Raw genomic sequence first — 17,514 nt, 5'->3', positions numbered from 1 at the left:
TTTGTTGATTTCCTAGTTCATGGTCTAAATTAACTTATTGAGAAATCCAGCACGGGAATCAATTAGTCTGTCGTCGTCAAACATGTGCCGCAATGTGGATCAAAATATTGGTCTCTGGCAGAAAGGAAACTACATTTCTGAAGAGGCCAACTCGGTATCTGGTGAAGAGGTGACATACATACATTCATTTTGCGCTTGCGCCGTGTTTCACTTTCGTACTCAGCAGAGTTAGTTAACAGAATGCGATTTTCACTCTGCAGCGGAGTGTGCGCTGATATGAAACTTCCTGGCAGATTAAAACTGTGTGCCCGACCGAGACTCGAACTCGGGACCTTTGCCTTTCGCGGGCAAGTGCTCCACCAACTGAGCTACCGAAGCACGACTCACGCCCGGTACTCAAAGCTTTACTTCTGCCAGTACCTCGTCTCCTACCTTCCAAACTTTACAGAAGCTCTCCTGCGAACCTGCAGAACTAGCACTCCTGGGGGATTTTTCCAGAATGAGATTTTCACTCTGCAGCGGAGTGTGCGCTGATATAAAACTTCCTGGCAGATTAAAACTGTGTGCCCGACCGAGTTCGCAGGAGAGCTTCTGTAAAGTTTGGAAGGTAGGAGACGAGGTACTGGCAGAAGTAAAGCTGTGAGTACCGGGCGTGATTCGTGCTTCGGTAGCTCAGTTGGTAGAGCACTTGCCCGCGAAAGGCAAAGGTACCGAGTTCGAGTCTCGGTCGGGCACACAGTTTTAATCTGCCAGGAAGTTTCAGAGTTAGTTAACTTGGCAAGTTTCTATTCGTAAACTTCAGATCTATCCTTTCTGGTTTCTATGAAGCTTATTAGGGATGTTAGTGCTGATGAAGTTGTATTCACCTCCAATCTAGGGTTCTGAAGAATTTCGCTACTTTCATTTTGTTTTTACTTATCCCAAGATACTACCACAAAAAACTATGTAGCGCCCCGTTTCCAAATAAACTTTTTGCTGTGAGAAACTAGAGCAATAACACATGATTTTCCTCACTCTTTTTTGTTGTCTGGAACTTCAAAAAGTGCATTACTTTTTTCCCTTATCGTCTTGAAGGTGGACTTCTGTAGCACACGCTCAGCATGACCGCGGTGCTACTCCTACTCTCTCGGACTCGAGAACAGGTATGTCAGTTTCTGCTTCTCTGAAGTAATCAGTTAGCGCTTTTAGGTATGGAAAAAATACATATCTTACATAATAGGTGACGCTAGATTTAGCAGCTGGTACAGGAACCTCAGACGACGATTACGTAAATTCGAATTAGAGCAACTACGTCGACATACGTCCACACTATTTATGTATATGTGGTTCAAATGGCTTTGAGCACTATGGGACTTAACAGCTGTGGTCATCAGTCCCCGAGAACTTAGAACTACTTAAACCTAACTAACCTAAAGACATCACACACATCCATGCCCGAGGCAGGATTCGAACCTGCGACCGTAGCAGTCTCGCGGTCCCGGACTGCGCGCCTAGAACCGCGAGACCACCTCGGCCGGCTATGTATATGTGGAAACGTGGGTTACATACTGAAATGACTCTACACGACAAGTAAAAATGTTTCACCATCGTTTTTTTTTGGAGCAGCTGCAGATGAATTTTGCTTCAAATCGTATGTCATACGACGTGAATTACATATACATTTGTCATTCTTCCTTTTTTAATTGTTCAATATTTCGTTTCGCAATTGCGCTCTTACAATCCTGTTTCTTATTTATGGCGATTAGTTTCTATTCTTTGGCTATCCACATAATATATCACAAAGAAAAAATGTGAAAAAAGCAGTCTTATCACAGAGGTAGCTTCTTTACTCAGTTGTTACATCGAGTTGTCTTTCCCGCGCAATTACAGGTATGCCCGCCATGGCAGTATCGCGCTGAAGTGACTGATGCAACCACGTAATATTATAACAGCAATGTTGACAAGTATATGGAGTAGTTTCCTAGTTTTGTGTAGTTATTAGAGGAATAAATAATTTTTTATAAAAATACATTCATGTATTTCTTAAATGTCATTTGTTTGTTAGTCTTTGGAATTCTCCGGTATAGCGCTCACAACAGTGGCTTGACCTTGGTCTCAAGTCACGGAGCAGTAAGCTCACCTGTCAGATGCTATGTTTCTTAAGACATCTTGTACGTTAGCCACAATACTTCGTTAACAAATAAAGTTATCTGAAAACAGTTTTACACAGCTTCAAGAGCTCAAAAATCGGCGTCTGGCAACAGGAAGTAAACAGCTATATTGGTCGTGGTTTAGAATAAATAAGATATAGCTTTTCCCGAACTAACTTGCTTCAAACAAGCAAAATTCCATTGAGCATTGATTTGAAAATACTGACAATTTTGTCGACGTAAGTGCCACGCGTATGTTTGTGTGCCACTGGGAGTTTGAGGCGAGCGGGCGCGGTGTTCATGAAAGTATAAGTAAATGATCGCGTAGCATTATTTTTTTACGGTTTCTTTTCTTTAATTTTTAATTGTTTTAGGTTTTAGGGACTAGGTTGTGTGGTGGTGGAGGCAGGGTGGATAGGGGTCGAAACCTGAAGCCAGGACGCAGTGTCTCCTACCATTTCTGGGGATGTAGTACAAGGGATGATTTTTTTGATGCTACATATAGGCGCAAAACAGAACATTAAGAACTTAAAGGTGATATTCAACTCATACAAAGGTAAAACGGTTGACAGCGCCATCTAGATTTAACGAATTCACTAACAAAACAGTGGATACTGTAAGAGATCACTTGGCGTGTATCCTGGTTGCCTTCTCTCTAACTAAGGAATAGCATTGTATAGTCCCCTGAGTACATCAGGCTGGAACCACAATCTATCTTCTCACTTTATTTAGCCAGGGGGACCGTCAATAACGAATTCAATGTATGAAACGTTCCCTTAGAAAAATTATACAAGACTGTGCTTATACTGACACACAATATTTTTAGCGCAACGCAATCTGACTTTCAATAATCCCTACAAAAGAATGGCCCTGACTAACATTAACCTATACCCTTCACAAATCACTTACCTCACAAAAATCTTCGTTACTCGAACTACTGCAATAGAGCGAGCGCCACTACTGCCAGCTAAATAAAAGATTCTAACTATGGAAGGCACTAACTACTGATAGGAATAGTTAGCAAATGAAATATTTCAATAGAGAACAATGTATTTACCTTAATAGTGTTGAAAAATCATAATATACATAACAGTTCATGACATCCAGTCTTACAAATTTCAAAACTCCGCCATTTCTCTCCCCACATCCACCAATGCTGGCGGCTCACCTCCAACTGCGCCTCGCTACGCGCTGTTAACATCCAGCTGCCCAACACTACAATGGCAGACAACAATGCAAACTAGCCACAGACTGCACACAGCACAGCCAGTGATTTTCGTACAGAGCGCTACGTGGCGTTACCAATAAAAAAACCTAAACAGCCTACTTACATAGCCCCCATGCTCCCCACAAAAAATTTTACAAATTGTTTTGGGCAGTGGCCAATACAGATTTGAAAAAATTTTTCATAGTTACAATAACAAAGAAATCAAATGAACACACTTATTGATACAATGTTGGTCAAAAGCTAAAATTTTCTCACAGTCCATAAAGACAGTCCTGATCATTCATCACAGTAAAACTGCCGTTTCTTTTCTCAATGCACACGGAAGTAGTGGATTTCCATGCAGTCTTGAAGAAGTAGTGTTGCCCTTCCAACGGAAAGACAGTGCTGACTCTTGACATGCTGACAGGTAATGGCCCACAACAGAGCAAACCCACCGCAGAGTCAGTGGAAGTTTTTAGGAATATTGGTAGGTAGGTCATCACAGAACAGACCACTGCAGTCTTGTTAGAGATTACGTTATCGGTGGGCCACCAGAGGTGCAGACCCACTACAGTCCTTGTAGAAATAATGGTGTTGGTGAGTCATCAAATGTGTTGACCCACTGTAGTCCTTGTAGAGACGGCCAGCAGCCATCTGTTGCGACTGTGCAGGTGCACAATCACCATTGAAGAGTCTTGCGGATAATATAGCAAGTCCATAGCCACCACTTGTGCACTCACATAGTTTTTGGAATTGTCCTTAGAACCAGCAATGCTGTTATCCAGTCCCTTGCTGAATTATTAACACATGTGCAAACACTAACAGTCCCTACTTCTCACATATTGTCCATATACTATGACCAACAGAAACGTGTGCAGTGAAATGTAACTTACAAGTTACTTAATTCGATGAACTGGTGTCAATTACAATTTTATAACGTAAGAATACAATAAAAAAGGTGCAAAATACATCATTCAAAACATAATAATACAGATAACATTTGTAGTAATATGGGCTTTACAAAAGAATAGGAATAAACATGAACATCAGTGTTACAAGAATTATGACATAAGTATATATATAAAATAATGAGAATAGTTTTCAAAACATTAATTTCACACATGAGCATTAAAACAGAACGGAATAAATAATGTCCAAACATCTTTACAAAGAAAATAACTTAGTATCTGAAAAATTCTACAACATAAATCTTATTAGCTAAACACATAAAGACAGGAAAAAGACAAATTCACATAGTGTAATAACACAAATATACAGGACAGGGTTTGTTTTCAGTGTAATATTTGGTACTGCAGTCCAACCTAAAACTTCATTCCATAGATCTTTCGTCTTATTTCAATATTTGTTTCCACCAAAGAAATCCTATCCAAGCATGCTTTCTGTATTTTTATGTTCACATATTTCTCACCTCATTATTTATTTTCCATTATCTTACCTCATTTATTTCCAAGAAAATCCTTACTAAACCTGTTGTGCCTAAACCCTACTTTTTTGCTCATATCCTCTTTCAAAATACTTTTTTTTTTTGCCAAACCATTTTCTTATAGCTTCTCAATGCATTTCTTCCAATTCATCACAACTCGTTCTCTCATATAGCCTACCCCATCTTAAGCTAACTTAAATCTACTGAGCTCAGATGCTAAACTAAGGAGTGAGGCAATGCAGCAGCACAAAACAATTAACACAAACAGCAATGATAAAAAATACAAGTGGCAAAGCAAGCAGCATAAATTAGCAAAGCAAATGCAATATTACAACTGATATAAGGCAATGTGCAGCAAACAAGAAAAATAAATTCGTAGTAAAACTGGCTTAACAGAGTAATGTAAAGTGAAATTTAGTAGCACTATGCCTAGCAAACAGCAGCAGCAAATGCAATAAGTTATATCTAAACATGACATAGCTCAAGCAGAAAAAATATTACACTAAAAATGGCCATGTCTAATACCTATATCACATCTTAACACTAGAGTGATGCATCACAAAAAACTTACTCTGCAAGAAAGTTACCGAGTCATTAAAAATATTATTTATGCAATTCCTGTGAAGGGAGATGTCTACTTGTGCTCTCTTTTCTAAGAAAGTATATGAGATACGTATTCTTTACTGGGTCTGTCATGATAATTGCGTTAAAGTTGAAACTCTGTATACTAGGAAGAGTAAAGGTATACACCATAGTTCACATGGAAAACCGTTTATTGAAAGATATTCTGCTTTTTAACTTAGTCTTTGCCATAAAACTTTTCACTTCACACTACTAATACTATTTGTCACACTCAGGAACTGTTAACATGCAACAATGTTTGAGGTTAAATATCCAGTCAAGAACCAAGAGAAATTATTTAAACAGAAATTACGAATGCATTATTATAGTGAACAGACGACACAGTGTTGTATTTGTACATTCTCGCTTGTTAGTTGCACGATTACGTAACGACTATTAGGCTTACATACTTAGGACATATACTGGTACTGCTAATGAGATTTTAATGCAACATTTTCGTTTACTTGAAAATACATTCTGGATTCAAAGTACTTTCAGTGAGATACCAGATGACATAGTGGTTAGTTTATGTGACAGCTACATGATTTTATCACGACGCTACTAATGAGTGACAATTTACAATGTTGCTTTTGCAGTGTTTCTGTTTCATATCTGCACAGTTTTTCTGAATTATTCTGGAAAGCAAAACATGTTTAATAGTAATTTTGTGGTATAGCTACAATAAGACAGCCTTTTTTTGTTTTGTAGCACAACAATACGTTACAGTGTAGTACTTTCTTGATCACGGTACTGTACGTAATAACTACGATATCTATACGCAAAGCATTTTACTTTTGTTTATCATGAGGTAAGTACATTGGCTTCTGCAGAACTTAGCTTTCGGAGGAAAATAACTACGACACTTCCACAGAGATTATCTTACATCAAAACGCACATTTAGTGCTACAGGACACGTATTTGAGTGATTAATTTTGTACTTAAATCATTTATTTTTCAAGATATTTGAAGTACAATGATACATAGGTTTTCCGTGATACATTTCATTCCATTGCTGTAATCTGTAACACCTGAGGGTATAATTACATTAATCCTCAGGGGGTACACGCTTACTTTGTGTATCATGTGTTTGGCAAGCACAAGGAGCCCTAGCTAATATGGTATTTGTTTACACAACGGTACCATATTTCTCTAACACATAATTACACAGCTATCCGATCATTTAACTGAGAGACAAACTTTTTTTTTACTACGTCAGTGACAGATGTTTACGTAATTACACAGTTGGATAACGTCACATGTACGAAATTGTATTTTGTCTCCACTTTGTGAACTCTTCATATTTTTTCAGAACCATTGTGATACTATGAGAGCTTTGAATGATGTATTTGGTATGAGATCATGATTTTTAAGGTACGTTTGAGGTAGATGACACTATTGAAATGAGCAGAGAAAATTTTTTAGGGTTTGAAATTATTGCAGAAAGCTACGACGTTTTTGAGATTTGACTGAGGTGTTATGATGTTATTATTACGACGACAATGTGTATTATGTTGTTGAGGAATGTTTATTATACTACGTATTTCTCATGATGAAATATTGGAGAAGTGTTGATGAATATGTATATGTATAATGAGGTAAGGAATAATGAGTAGTGGTTAGGGACTCTGATTTGTAGAAAAGGATGTTGGAAACCAAGAATCGTACTTTAGAATTATGAAATGTGTGTACATGTGTGAATGTATCACAATGCCACTGAAAATTTTTTGGACACTGATATATTCATAGGATTTTGTTTCTACACATTTGCAACTCAAATTCTCGACCTGTGAAATTTTTTATGTGAGACTGTCACTGTTGTGCAAGGTTTGAGAGCCAATCTTCAAACTTCAAAGCTATTGATTTACCTTCTTTCTCTAAACTTATTTCAGCATCGTGAAAGTTTAAGATTGCTTTATATTCATTCAAAAAGTCTACTCCCAATATAATTTCCGTCGACAATAATGGAACAATGAGAAAGTTCATAGAGAAGCTGTGGCTTTGACAAAAGAATTCTAAGTTGGTTTGTTGGCGTACATCTACACTTTTTCCAACGATTGCACCTTCTAATTTAATCTTACGTAACGGAAGTGTGGGGCAATCGTTCGATTTGTTGCATTTGCTAAAGGCTGTTACACTAAGTACTGAAATGGGACTGCCAGAGTCAAGTACTGCAGTAAATTTTACGTCATTTACTGTAATGTGAATCACAGGATATGCAATGTTGTTATGTTTTACGTCGTGTTCCTGGAGTAAGATGTCCCTAATGTCTTCCATTTTTATGTAATTACTAGCTACGGCAGCTGCGTCGTCAGTTTCATACGTACGTTTTGTGGCTGCCAGCGGTATGAGTCATTGCGTATTGTGTCTTTGTTGGCACGCATCGTTATTGGGATTTGGAGACCTAACTTCTACAAATTCACCCTGTCGAGAGGGCCCTGCTCTTTTTGAATCCCGCCAGTTCTGATGCAATTCAGGTCTGTCGTTACGATCATATCGTCTGTCGTCATGTCGGTAGATTCCATAGTTTCTTTCTTGTCGGTCACTTGGTGGAGAATTTCTCCCTGAATCGTAACTGCGCGCTGGACCGTTGCGTCTAAAGTTATTCTGTCTCCCCTGATAATATTTATTTTGGTTCCCATATTGTCTGTTCCTCTGATTGTCTCTGTGATAGTCATTACCACGGAGAGGTGACCTTTCCCTGTAATTATTACTACTCTGCCAACGGTTCATGGTGTGGGTTCCTGTAGTCATGTCCTAGTTCATGAACCACGGGCAACGTATGAGTGGCCAAGTAAGTGGTCCCGACAGTCGGGATACCAGTTACTTTGGAATAAGGCTGGGCATCTCGGACATATTCTGAGTCGTGGTCACCTTTGTGCTCATATGGCAAAGACTACCAAATCCACCGGTTAGTCCCTCAGCCGTTAGGGGTAAAACCCAATGGGACTCGGGGCAAGTAAGGCTAGCAACCTGCTTCCCTGGTACTTTAAATATGATGCTGGCAACAATCAGAGCAAAATGCCTCGGACCTTTGGAGGTGACGGAGTCCCACCTCTAACTGACAAACCAGGGACTCCTAAGATACGACTTGGCAAACAAATGGTAATGAGATGGGGAGCTATTAATATCAATGGGGGCTACTCTTGGAAGAAGGTAGAGCTGGCAGAGGCTGCAAGTAAGATGGGTCTGGGCGTTTTAGCTGTTAGTGACATTCGGGTAAGGGGTGAGAAAGAAGAAGAAGTGGGAGAATACAAGGTCTACTTGTCAGGAGTCAAAGCAGGAACAGCACAATGGGGTGTAGGGCTTTACATCAGGAAAGAAATGGAACCCAGCGTAGTTGCAATAAGGTATGTAAACGAACGACTGATGTGGATAGATTTGACAGTGTCTAGCAAGAAAATTAGTATTGTGTCAGTATATTCGCATTGTGAAGGGACTGATCAAGATAAGATGGATAGTTTTTATGAGGCACTCAGTGATGTAGTTGTTAGAGTAAAGGACAAGGACAGTGTTCTGCTCATGGGTGATTTTAACGCCAGGATTGGAAATCGAACAGAAGGGTATGAAAAGGTTATGGGTAAATTTGGAGAGGATATGGAGGCCAACAGGAACGGGCAGCAACTCTTGGATTTCTGTGCCAGTATGGGCTTAGTAATCACAAACTCCTTTTTTAAACATAAGAACATTCACCGGTATACTTGGGAAAGCAGGGGAACCAGATCTGTCATTGATTATATAATAACAGATCAGGAATTCAGGAAGGCTGTGAGGGACACACGTGTATTCAGGGGATTCTTTGATGACACTGATCATTATTTAATCTGCAGTGAAATTGGGATTGCGAGGCCGAAAGTGCAGGAGGTCAGGTCCATATGTAGGAGGATAAGAGTGGAGAAACTTCAGGATAAGGAAATCAGGCACAAGTACATAACAGCGATCTCAGAAAGATACCAGTTAGTTGAATGTAGTCAATTACAGTCATTGGAAAAGGAATGGACAAGGTACAGGGACACAGTACTAGAAGTGGCTAAAGAATGTCTTGGAACAGTAGTGTGTAAAAGTAGGAGGAAGCAAACAGCTTGGTGGAATGACACAGTCAAGGCAGCCTGTAAAAGGAAAAAGAAGGCGTATAAAAAATGGCTACATACTAGAACTCAGGTAGACAGAGAAAGTTATGTTGAAGAAAGAAACAAAGCCAAACAGGTAATTGCAGCATCCAAGAAGAAATCTTGGGAAGACTTTGGAAACAGGTTGGAGACATTGGGTCAAGCTGCTGGAAAACCATTCTGGAGTGTAATTAGCAGTCTTCGAAAGGGAGGTAAGAAGGAAATGACAAGTATTTTGGACAGGTCAGGAAAACTGCTGGTGAATCCTGTGGATGCCTTGGGCAGATGGAGGGAATATTTTGAAGAGTTGCTCAATGTAGGTGAAAATGCGATCAGCAATGTTTCAGATTTTGAGGTAGAATGGGATAGGAATGATGATGGAAATAGGATCACGTTTGAGGAAGTGGAGAAAATGGTCAATAGATTGCAGTGCAATAAAGCAGCTGGGGTGGATGAAATTAAGTCGGAACTCATCAAGTACAGTGGAATGTCAGGTCTTAAATGGCTACACAGGATAATTGAAATGGCCTGGGAGTCGGGACAAGTTCCATCAGACTGGACAAAAGCAGTAATCACACCAATCTTTAAACATGGAAACAGAAAAGATTGTAACAACTACAGAGGTATCTCTTTAGTCAGCGTTGTGGGTAAAATCTTCTCAGGTATTGTTGAAAGGAAAGTGTGAGTATTAGTTGAGGACAAATTGGATGAAAATCAGTGTGGGTTTAGGCCTCTTAGAGGTTGTCAGGACCAGATCTTTAGCTTACGACAAATAATGGAGAAGTGTTATGAGTGGAACAGGGAATTGTATCTATGCTTTATAGATCTAGAAAAGGCATATGACCGGGTTCCTAGGAGGAAGTTATTGTCTGTTCTACGAGATTATGGAATAGGAGGCAAACTTTTGCAAGCAGTTAAAGGTCTTTACATGGATAGTCAGGCAGCAGTTAGAGTTGACGGTAAACTGAGTTCATGGTTCAGAGTAGTTTCAGGGGTAAGACAAGGCTGCAACCTGTCTCCACTGTTGTTCATATTATTTATGGATCATATGTTGAAAACAATAGACTGGCTGGGTGAGATTAAGATATGTGAACACAAAATAAGCAGTCTTGCATATGCGGATGACTTAGTTGTGATGGCAGATTCGATTGAAAGTTTGCAAAGTAATATTTCAGAGCTAGATCAGAAATGTAAGGACTATGGTATGAATATTAGCATCTCCAAAACGAAAGTAATGTCAGTGGGAAAGAAATATAAACGGATTGAGTGCCAAATAGGAGGAACAAAGTTAGAACAGGTGGACGGTTTCAAGTACTTAGGATGCATATTCTCACAGGATGGCAACATAGTGAAAGAACTGGAAGCGAGGTGTAGCAAGGCTAATGCAGTGAGCGCTCAGCTACGAGCTACTCTCTTCTGCAAGAAGGAAGTCAGTACCAAGACTAAGTTATCTGTGCACCGTGCAATCTTTTGACCAACTTTGTTGTATGGGAGCGAAAGCTGGGTGGATTCAGGTTACTTTATCAATAAGGTTGAGGTTACGGATATGAAAGTAGCTAGGATGATTGCAGGTACTACTAGATGGGAACAATGGCACGAGGGTGTCCACAATGAGGAAATCAAAGAAAAACTGGGAATGAACTCTATAGATGTAGCAGTCAGGGCGAACAGGCTTAGATGGTGGGGTCATGTTACACGCATGGGAGAAGCAAGGTTACCCAAGAGACTCATGGGTTCAGCAGTAGAGGGTAGGAGGAGTCGGGGCAGACCAAGGAGAAGGTACCTGGATTCGGTTAAGAATGATTTTGAAGTAATAGGTTTAACATCAGAAGAGGCACCAATGTTAGCACTGAATAGGGGATCATGGAGGAATTTTATAAGAGGGCTATGCTCCAGACTGAACGCTGAAAGGCATAATCAGTCTTAAATGATGATGATGATGATGATGATGATGATGCCAACGGTTGTCATACGGGTGGTGTCTGTTTTGGTCACGATTTGTGTTGTGAGAATAGCCTTGTCGTGTCCAGTTATTATTTCTTTCATCGCGGAATTGCGACGGATGTGTCATGTAATTGTTGTGTTCCTGTTTTCGCGTTCCGCGATTGTCAGTGTCAATTTCTAATTCTTGTAAGAGTCCCTGAAAAGCTTCAGTGTCGTCTTTGCAACGTCCTGCCAAAATATTATGCCGTAAATGTTCAGGTAATTTGATTAAGCAAATGCGGATGAGTTCTGAGGGGCTGTATGGGTTTGACAGGTACTGATTCTTGTGCAACATGTCTTCAAAATATTTCACAAGCCTGGAAAATTCAGATTGTTCGAAATGTTTCATCATTATGATGCCATGTTTTACTCGGTCTTGTGTGGCTTGAGACCAATATGCTGAGAGGAAGGCATGGTAAAATTCTCCTTCACTGTGGCAATCGTGAATGACCGGTCGCATTCTTACAGCTGGTTCATTCTCTAAGTAGCGACACATAAATTCTAACCTGTGTTCTAATGACCAGTTGGGTGGAAAACAATGAGAGAATTGATGAAGCCACGCTTGTGGATGAATGTCGTTGCGAGAATTCTTAAATGTTTTGAATTTACGTGTAGTAATGAACAGCTTATAGTCAAAGTCATCATGTCAGCGAGTCGCATGTCGGTCATTGTTACGTCGTTTCGGCGGTTCCATCTCAAAATTCGGTGTACCTTGCCAATTTCTTTCATAATTTCCGAAGTGCCCTGTGTTATTATTTTGTGGCTGTTCCGTATTTCTATGTCCCTCTTCCCGTATTGGAGCGCGAGTGTCCTCTGAAATACGTAATTCTTGTATTACCTGTGTCAACTAATCTTGTACTTTCCGGATTTCTCTATGGTATTGCGTATTAATTTGATTCAGATTTTGTTTGAATTTCCTAATTTGTTCGCACTCTTCTGTGTCATTAAAGACTACCGGTTTTGTGTCATTCAGATTATCATCTACCTTCGTAGAGAAATTATTTAGCTGATCCAAAAGTTCACCTACTTTCTCTGATAATGAACTAATTTCCTCCATGTGTCTTTCCGAACCAATTTTCAGAGTATCTACTGTGTCCTTTAAGTTTTCTTGAGTTTTTGCAAGTTGCATAACCGAATCGGTAGATGCGACTGAATCAATTTTAGCTTGCAAGGTCTCATGATTTTGGTAAACAATAGTTTGCAGTTCTTTTATGGCTGCTTCGTGATTCTGTAATACATTTTCATGCCGCGATAAAATAGGTTGAAAATGCTCACAAATTTGTGTTTTTACGTCATTACAGACTTTTTGACATTGCGATTCGATTTTATGTAACTCAGTAGTTAAATCTTCACGTGTTTGTTCAAGTGTAGTGTCCAACTTTTGAAGATTTTGTTCCATTGCGTCTAACTGCTGCTGTGTTTGTCTCTGGTGTTGTTCCACTGTGTCTAACTTTTGAAGATTTTGTTCCATTGTGTCTAACTTTTGTAGCTTTTGCTGTGTTTGTCTCTGGTGTTGTTCCATTGTGTCTAACTTTTGACGCTTTTGCTGTGTTTGTCTCTGTTTTTGTTCCATTTGTTGCATTAGCTGTAATAACAATGCATTAGTGTCTGGAATCTGTTCCTCTACGCTTTTCGGCAGTGCATTTGCACCGGCAACATTCACATTTTGACAAGCAGAAAATGTGTCTTGACTTATTTGAGAAAACGGTGAGGATGCAAAACCTGAATCTACAGTATTTGCAAAATTGTGTCCTGTCATTTCGGATTCCTGAGACGAGCTGTTGCCGACCGAGCGATCGATAATGCTTCCCTGTTCACTAATTGTTTCACTGCCTACGCCATTGTTTGCTGCCCGCTCCATTTCCCTATGCACAATTACCAAATTACTATGTTGAACATTAGTTAATTCATTACACGGTGGCGCTAACACACTGCTGTCGTCTTCACTGTCATTTCTCAGTTTACTTTGGAGCCTAGTGTTATGTTTTTCACACGCCATTATTGTCACAATATTTCACACGATAACACAGAAAAGCACAATTTGAAGAGCAAAAATAAGAGAACACATTAACATACCACTGAAAAAAAAAAAAATCTAGTTAATTGCAAGCGCAGCTGCGAAATACTTGGTGCAAATTTACATGCATGCCACAACTGTTTTACTGTACAACAATGAAAGACTGCAACTACAAAGGAGATTCTCTCTACAATTACGCGCTAGCAATAAACTAAAGCTACACTAATTACACAAACTACAAGAAAAAGTCAGAAGATTCCAGTGAGGTATCCTCGGCTAAGGGTCGCCATATGAAACGTCCCCTTAGAACAATTATACACGACTGTGGTTATACTGACACACAATATTTTTAGCGCAACGCAATCTGACTTTCAATAATCCCTACAAAAGAATGGCCCTGACTAACATTAACCTATACCTTTCACAAATCACTTACCTCACAAAACTCTTCGTTACTCGAATTGCTGCAATACAGCGAGCGCCACTACTGCCAGCTAAATAAAAGATGCAAACTATGGAAGGCACTAACTACTGATAGGCATAGTTAGCAAATGAAAGATTTCAATAGAGAACAATGTATTTACCTTAATAGTGTTGAAAAATCATAATATACATAGCAGTTCATGACATCCAGTCTTACAAATTTCAAAACTCCGCCATTTCTCTCCCCACATCCACCAATGCTGGCGGCTCACCTCCAACTGCGCCACGCTACGCGCTGTTAACATCCAGCTGCCCAACACTACAATGGCAGACAACAATGCAAACTAGCCACAGACTGCACACAGCACAGCCAGTGATTTTCATACAGAGCGCTACGTGGCGTTACCAATAAAAAAACCTAAACAGCCTACTTATAAATGGACTGACAAAACATATTCTACACTAATCAACCATAACATTATGACCGTATACATAATTTTCAGTATGTCGACCTATGGCATGGATAACAGTGATGACGGCGGCGACGCGTCTTGGCATGAATCCATTGAGGCCTTGCTATGGCGATGGAGGCAGTTGGCACCACATCTGCACACACAAGTCATCTAATTCCCGTAAATTCCGGGGATGGAGGCGATGAGCTCGGACACCACATTCAATCACATCCCAGATCTGTCCTTTCGGGTTCAGATCTGGCGATCTGGATGGTCACATCATTTGTAACTCGCCTCTGTGATTCTCGAAACACTCCATCACTCTCCTGGCTTTGTGACACGGCGCATTATCTTGTTGAAAAATGCCACTGCCGTTGGGAAACGCGATCGACATCAAGCGGTGTACGTGATCTGCAACCCGTATACGATACTCCTTGGCCATCATGGTGCGTTGCTAGAGCTCCACTGGACCCGTGGATGCCGAGGTGAATGTTCCTCAGAGCATAATGAAGCCACCGGCAGCTTGGCTCCCTCCAGCAGTACAGGTGCCAAGGAGCACTTCCCCTGGCAGACAACGGATTTGCACTCTCCCATCGACTTGATGAAGAAGGTATCGGGATTCATCTGACAGTGCAATGCTCTGTCACTGCGCCAACGTCCAAGACTGATGGTCACGTTTCCATTTCAGTTATAGTTGCCGGTGTCGTGGAATTAACATATGCACATGTATGGATCGTCTGCTGCGGAGGCCCATGGTTAGGAATGTTCGGTGTACTCTGTTTAGACACATTTGTACTCTGCCCAGCATTAATGTCTGATGTTAGTTACATCACAGCTCGCCTGCTACCCTGTTTTACCAAACTGTCCAATCTAAGACATACGATATCTGCAAAGAGGGGTTACCACTGAAGCCCAGGAGGTCTGGTCGTGGATTCACCTTGGTTTCGCCACGCATTGAAGACACCACAGCACTCCTTGAACAACCGACAAGTCGTTCACTTTTCGAAATCGTCGTGCCGAGCCTCCAGGCCATCACAAATTGCCCTCAGTCAAACTCAGATAGATCGCGCACCTATCCCATTCTACACACCGACAGCACACTCTCTGATATTACATGTACAATGCGTGTGTGTGACGAACAGTTATTCCCCTCTGGATGGGTTTATATCGATAGTAGGTCGGAGGTCATAACGTACAGCTAATCAGTGTATATTTATTTGCCGCCGCTAAGCACTACAGAGCAGGCGCAGCGCTCATCCGTCTCCGCACTACGATATGGCGCTGCCTTAGAGACGGACAAAATTCTGCTACCGCCAATGCACGTATCAATATGTAACGCTGCCAATGAGATTGCTGCTAACGTAGAACCTTTTCTCCTCACGTATCACACTCGCGCAGTGATACCTGAACACACGAGGTATTATAATGAGTGTACAGACCTCCGATTACTCAGTCTGCATTTGTCTGCACCAGTCTGTACCAGTCTGCATTAGTCTGTACCAGTCTATAGTCAAGTTTCAGTCTGCGCCTAATAAGATTATCATATTCCTGTAAATAGCCATGAAGAGAAATGTATAGACACTTTGTCAAATATCAGAGTTATGTGAGAATAAGATTAACGTACCAAGACCAAAGGAACTTCAGACTGTCAATTGTAAAAGCATCCAGAATCAAGTTATGTAATGTCTATGCTTTTTACTATTTTAATAAATGTGTGTGAAAATTAATCAAGTTCTGTTTAAAGTTGGTCACCGTCAATCTGCTACTCTAAGCGTGCAACTGGCATTTCTATCGTCTGACCTAACGGCAGAAGATAAACGCGCCACGATAAGACCAAAAGACATATTGTTGAAACACTCCTTCGTTAGAGCGACAAGTCAAATAATCTGATGGTGTGTGTACCGAAGGTCTTACAGTATGCACACCACAGGATGTTGCTCTGGCAGTATGTACCAGCAGTCTAAGACATCCTTGTCAACGGCACGCTACAGTCAGACCATGAGCTGCGGATAGATTTTGTGAGGTCTATGCTCACTCATTTTAGATCGCCGGTCCACAGAAAAATTCGCCCAAAGAACCCCCCCCCCCCCCCCCACCAAACACACACACGCTCACACAAAAATACGTTGTCGCGAATGTATGAGGTCTCAAAGTATCACGGTATTATAGAAAAATTTTCTTTTAAAGTTTTTGGCGCGGGCTCTTAGGCTGCGTCTCAGATAGCGTAAAGCAATGGATATTTCAGACTATCGGTGAGCAGGAGCTGAATGTTCAGGAACAAGGGATCAGATGCGCCGCAGTGAAGTTCAGTTAGGCGCCGACCGTTAAGCACTCCTTCTGCACTTACCTGTGGAGGCTGTTGGCCAATCGGTAGCTACAACAGATTCCTGAAAGTAGGAGTAGAACATTTATTAGAATAAAATCACTCCAATAAGCGGAGAGTGGCGCAAAAGTTCTTTTCCATGTTCTAACATACGGTGAGCACGAGTTTTTTAATTTTTTAAATTCTCGTACAGTGCGAACGCAATCCCGATTACCAAAAATTATGTGCCTGAGTTACGCGCATTTTTTTTCTTGCATTTATTTGTGAGCATAACATCATTACAACAATACATGTACATAAAATTGTAATCGTAAATAGCTGGTCAATATTTCACATAGTCGAAATCCTTTAAGAACAGAAATAAAAACAGCTGACATGTGTGACAAGTTATTTACAGAAAGCTTTTAGTAACAATTCTAAAAAAAAGGTCAGTATGTGTTGTGAAATGTAAACAAAATGTAAATAAGTGCATCAGGTAAGAAACTAATAGAAAATAAAAAACACAAGTGAGGAAAGAGAAACAAAAGGGATACTTTTATCGAAAGTATTTATTGTAAGTGAACCGTCCTCTGATACCCGTACAATAACGCAACTGATAAAGTGTTGGCAAAAGTTTCTGGTGGTGGTTGCGGGCCACATGGAAAGCAGATGGTTCTGAATATGATTGTTCCTCATTAGCTGTTGGTTTCCATCTTGGAATAGGTCTGGTAATTGACAAAGCCAACATTTTCTTTTCAGTTTAACGTAAGGGAAGCAATCAGTCACAACGAAGATCTTGGAGCGTCAATATCTACACGTATCGAAAGGAA

Source organism: Schistocerca serialis, chromosome 8, assembly GCF_023864345.2.
Source record: "Schistocerca serialis cubense isolate TAMUIC-IGC-003099 chromosome 8, iqSchSeri2.2, whole genome shotgun sequence".
NCBI classification, from domain to species: Eukaryota; Metazoa; Arthropoda; class Insecta; order Orthoptera; family Acrididae; genus Schistocerca; species Schistocerca serialis.
Note: the sequence above shows the minus strand (reverse complement) of the source record.